The sequence below is a fragment of the Vespula vulgaris genome, chromosome 6 (genome assembly GCF_905475345.1).
Source record: "Vespula vulgaris chromosome 6, iyVesVulg1.1, whole genome shotgun sequence".
Lineage (NCBI taxonomy): Eukaryota > Metazoa > Arthropoda > Insecta > Hymenoptera > Vespidae > Vespula > Vespula vulgaris.
The window spans coordinates 3,986,501-3,992,500 of record NC_066591.1 but is presented as its reverse complement, the minus strand read 5'-3'; the positions used below and the strand labels follow the sequence as shown (position 1 = coordinate 3,992,500).

General features: G+C 36.2%; 1 protein-coding gene across 1 annotated transcript in view; it reads left to right on the top strand.

Moving 5' to 3' along the window:
• The window catches only part of LOC127064662 (protein Wnt-1-like), a 65,496-nt gene that overhangs the window by 2,536 nt on the left and 56,960 nt on the right, over nucleotides 1–6,000 (top strand). The gene's annotated exons all lie outside the window — the stretch shown is intronic.

The window sequence follows — 6,000 nt, the reverse complement described above, 5'->3', positions numbered from 1 at the left end:
TTTTATTGCTTATAGACATACATCGTATTTATACAACATACAATTACATCGTATTTATGTATACGAAATATTTATTATTTTCGTTTGTAACGTTGAAGTATCGTAGTTAGGATAGAATACATTTTTTCCCTTCTCTCTCCCTCTCTTTCGATAAGGAGATAAAAAAAAAGTAATCGATAAAAAATGAACGTATTAATTCGTAGTTACATTTTCTTTTACACATTTACGTATATACACGATAAAGAGAATTTCCTAGGTCGACCCTATCCCTAAGAGATTATCAATGTTTCATTAGTTTTACCGGATAGGTGGTGGTGGTGAGTAATAAAAGCGTGGCTCAGTTACAGTCTACCCTTCTTTCTTTTCATCATACGTAAAAAAAAAAAAGGAAAAAAAAAGAAGAGAAAAGATAGAAAAAAAGAAAAATAAAGGAAGAAGAAGAAAAGAAAAAAGAAGGGGGTACGTTACGGAGAAAAAATCCGTAAAACGTAAACGTAAATTAATCGATAACTAATCGTTAATACGTACACGTGTAGTATAGTATTAAATCATAATAATTACTTAGAAACAAATCGATATCATTCGTCATGAACGTGATCGAGATTAATATAGGTTGGTATATCCTAGGTACTTACACCTTATCTCAGAAGCAGGACCATAATGCAAAGAGAGCTCGGGTAACGAGTAAGAAACGTGGACAATGACCCATTCCGAGTCCGACGACAGAACGCAATAAAACACGACCGGACGAGTTCTCCATGCTCACGAGGAATACCTCGAAGGAAGAAATATTTTTTCTTTTTTCTTTTTTTTCCTCTCTTCTTTCTCTTTTTTTCCGTATATTTTTTTTTTATTTTCTGCACTTTCAGCACTGGTATCTATGGTATATATGGGTATAGATATCTGCTCGTGTTAGAAAAAGAGAGAGAGAGAGAGAGAGAGAGATAATGCAGTAGTATGAGAAATTCTCATTCATATTTCCTGCATTCATATTATTATTACGTTCTGTTGTCGAAGGAGTACTAGAATTAGTATTAAACTACCTATGTACTTACTTACTTACTTTGTTAGTTACTATACATCTGTATATTTACGTGAATGATCTACTATGAAGAAACTTTGAGAATAAGTTCCGCGGTGACTTAAGGAAGTTGAAAATTTTTTATAAACTTGTTAGGGGAAGAATAGAGATGGAAACGTTTGACTTCTTCAAGGAATTATCAAATTTTTTAAATTCGAAATTTTCCTACAATGTGGCTAGTGAAATTGTGGCGTTGAATTTATCTAGCTTTTCTCTTTTCTTTTTTTTTCTGTTTTCTCCGAATCCCTCGTGATTCTTTCAATTTTATTTAATTTCTATTCATTACGCAAAAGAAAATTATATATTTAATATAGATATCTATATAAATCTGATATAAATATATCAAGATATTTATCAACGATAGATACATATATAAAAATTGTATCTATTAATCTATCAATTGCATCTAACATCAGATGGATTGATTAACGTAAGAATTTTACGTGATTATTTTTATAAATTGATGATATTCATTCCATATTATAATTCCAATTCCAGAAATGATCTCTAATTTATTTCAAGAGGACAAGATTACAATTCTTTCATTCTTCTTTTTGAATTATTAAATAATTTTACGAATCATATTATTATCACCCGATGGTAGCAATAATAATTTACATATATACTTGTATAAAATGTACGAGATATATAAAGTATTCAAAGAGAGTCCAGGGATATAAATGAGAAATGAATAAAGAAACGTTGAAACGGACGCGTGCTACTTTTTTTTTTCGTTCCTCTTTTTTTTCTTTTCTTTTTTTTTTTTGTTCCTTTTTTTACAAACAGAAGAGTTAGAGGGTGGTTAGAAAGACGCGTATTCGACGTGGAAGAGAGAAAAAGAGAGACAGAAAGAGAGAGAGCGAGAGAGAGAGAGAGAGGGTAAGAATGCATTTCCCTGTTAAGTCAGAATAGAGGGCTCGTTCGCTTACTCTGCTCGCGTTCGAACGCTGAAGCCCCGCTGACAGTGCTAATACTACACGCTCGTGTTTACACAACTATATTACCCGTGACGGGTACGGCGATGTGATGCTCACCCCTGCCAGGCGTGCTTTTTCAAACCCTAGGACTCCCTCGACGGGCCACCATAGCGTTCATTGAAGGAGTGATAGAGATAGACATAGAGAGATTATAAACACGACTCCGATCGCGAGGAATACAATTTTTCCCACCCAACTGTCGATCAACTCCACCCTACTCCAACCCTATCCGCCATGCGCTTAAAAAAAAAATTTTCTCGATTAATTATCGTATGCCAACGGTTAAATTTTGTTTACCAACTCTTTTGTCTCTCTTCTTCTTGTTCTCTTTCTTTTTTTTTTTCTTTTTTTTCTTACTCCTCAAACATCGATGCATTGAATTATACTCTATCGTATTGATTATATTATTATATCGATTATATTATTGATAATGATGCAGGTTATTCAATTGTATTGTAGTATTGTTATATTATTTATATTATATTGTACTATATTTTACTACTGTTAACTAGTCGACGTTTATAAATTTGTCATTTCGAGATAATTTAAGCCAGATGGTTTAATAATTCCACTGTTTTACTTTACTGTTATTTTATCCTGCTTGAAAAAAAGAAAGAAATCCAAAATAATAAAAAAAATAGGAACAAGAGAAAGAAGGAACTATATATATATATATTTTTTTTTTTCACGACACCGACACGTTTTTCATTTCTCAGTTATCGAAAGAAACCTCGTTAATGTTTGACGAGTTAGAGTCGAATCCCTCGCCCTTATAACTTCCTCCTGTTCTGTCGACCAATCGCGAGGAATTTGCGAATAACGTCGTTACACAGTACCTATTACCTATGTATTATATATATAGCTCTCTCTCTCTCTCTCTCTCTCTCTCTCTCTCTCTCTCTATATATATATATATATATATATATATATATATATATATACACGTTACTTTTACGATACGACGATATCGTATTACGGATCTCTTTATTCCTTTTATACGAAAGATACGAGCGAAATCGCGAAGAGGGGTAGGAGGGAGGGAGGGAGGTTGGTGAATCGTTCGTAGTTTCATCCGTGTGTCCTATATTGGATGCGAAAATGGCCCCATAAAGCGAGCCTACGTCCTACGGCTCTCTTTTTGCACTAAATCTCCCATATAAATACATATACACAAGTTATCACTCTTTGCTTTTCTTTGTGTTAAACTCCATCATCTTTCCATATCCTTTTTTCTTTCTTTCCACACACTCTCTGTCTCTCTCTCTCTGGCTCTCTAAGCATTCCATATATAATATTTGTATGTGTACGTAAGTAAGTGTACATAACGTGACTTGTACATAAACGTTCTTAATACGTTTTATAATCTTTACGGTCTGTCTATCTCTTTCTCACACACATTCATACTTCCCGTCATGTAATTTTCCATCTTTATCCCTCTTCTCTCTTACACACACACACACATACACACTCTTTTTCTTTTTTATACACATTTATACTTTCCATCATAATTTTTCACCTTCATCCCCACTTCCTTCCCCTCTCTTTCTCTCTCACGTACATTTATACAATTTTCTATCTTTCTCTCTCTCTTTCTTCCTTTCGTCATAAACGCAAGTTTTGTATTGAAGAATGACATATTACAAATACATACTATCAACTCGTAAATCATCTTCCCTTGATTTCTTTTACCGAAGGGTGAACGAATGGCGTATGTCTTCTTCGTCCTTCTTCCTTCGTCCTCCGTAAAGATATTTCGATTGAAAGCATCGAACTATGCTTTGACAACGTGAACAACGGCTAACGATGAAACGTAGAGATAGGTAGAGTACCCTTACCTTTCTCTCTCTCTCTATCTCTTTCTCCTTCTCTCTCATTTCCTATGGGTTACGATCGCACGTTAAAAACGTAAGGACCTTTCTAACCAATCGGGTGATTCGCTAGCAAATACCTCGTCGTGGATACTTATAACTTGGTCGTACGTGATCTCATACACACATACACACACATCCAATATGAATACGTATGGGTGCATACATACATACGAAGAAATACGTCCCTCGTACACACATACATATATGAGCATTATATTGCTCATAGTCTGACTCGGCTAGTAGTTACGGCCGGTATGATGCAGCCCGTGAGAGAGAGAGAGAGAGAGAGAGAGAGAGAGAGAGAGAGAGAGAGAGAGAGAGAGAGAGAGAGGGAGAAGAGGATATGAAAGTGGTAGGATAGAGAGGGGGAGGGAGGAGGTAAGGGGACAGAGGCCGGTTATCGCGCTGAGGTCGGCCCGTTAATGCGACTTTTAATCGCCCTCGTAAAGGAACGCCGATGCGCGTTCGCGAACCGGCCGGATTCGCGGCTGCAGCTTCGCAATAAAGTCTTTCTTTCTCTTTCTCTTTCTCTCTCTCTTTCTCTTTCGTGAGACTCCATCGCTCCAACTTCCATCCCACCCCTTCCTCTGTCCCCACTCCTCATCTTCGACTCCTTTATCGGCAGGTTGGTACCTACATATAGTTACGAGCGTGATACCCTCTCTCTTCTCTCATTTTATGGATATTGGTATATATATTATGTATATGTGTATGTGTATGTATATATATATGTGTCTTTCTTTTTGTATTCCGATCTTTCTTTCGTAGCTACTTCAACGTCATCCATACATTCAAATCGCGAATTATAAACAAATGCGATTAAGGATAGATATATGGTTGGATTGAAGATAACGGTTTATATCCGTATGACTTATTTTTGTAAAAAAAGAATTTTTTTTTTTAACGTCGAACGTTACCTAGCTTATTACATATGTACGTGATTAAGTGTATATATTCGTAAATGTACGTATGTAAATCTTAGGAAAATTATGACGAATCCTCTCTAAGATCTTTTTCAAAATAATCAAGCAACAAACAAATCAACCAACCAACCAACCAACCAACCAACCAACCAACCTGGGATAAGATTCCTTTGCTAAATAAGAGCTCTTTAATATCCATTCTCTTTCCACGAAATATATATATATATATATATATATATATATATATATATACATACACACATATATACACGAAAGACGCCATGTTGCAAAAAGTGAAAGAGAGAGAGGTGATTTCGGCCATCCGATATTCGGATAATACCCCTACCTCATTCAATATTTCTCATTCGACGTCGAAACGTCCCCTTTCTCCCATACCTTCCGCCCCCATGGCTCCTCCCCCTACCTCACCCCCGTTGTTTCATTTTGCCTCAAAAATCTCCGACAAAGGGAGCCACTTTGAGAGACACAGAGAGAGAGAGAGAGAGAGAGAGAGAGAAAGAGAGCGAGTCTGCTGCCTTTGGGAACTCTTCGGACAATGTTTTCTTTCGTCCCAAGATATCTTACGTATATTGTCATAAGCATAACGAAGAGACCGCCAGACAGATACGAGATTCCTTTCTCCCTCTCCTCCCTTTTTCTCTCTCTTTCTCTCTCACTCCTTCATCTTCTTCTTCTTCTTCTTCGTCTTCTTCGTCTTCTTCTTCTTCTACTACTACTACTACACTACACAGGGCTCGCCATTTCCTTTCCCTTGCTTCGTCCTTTTCGTTTCCCCCTTCTCTCTCTCTTTCTCTCTTTTTTTTTCTTTTTTACCCTCTCCCATACTACTCCCACTCATCCATCCCCTTTCTCTCTCTCTTTCTATTTTTCTCTCTTTTTCTCTATCTATCTCTCTATCTTTTTCCAGCTTTTTCTTTCCACTTCGAAGTTCGCTGCTCGCGCTAATCCGAGTCCTTCTGTCCTTATCACGAAGACATCGGGATTTTCTTATCTCTTATCCTTTGTCCTTCTTTCACTCATTCATCATTTTCCTTTCAGTACTACATTACGACATAGTAAACGAACTAGTCGAATTTCTTTCTTAATTAAATCGGTATAAATTGAGCTCTCTTTCTTTCTGTTTCTTA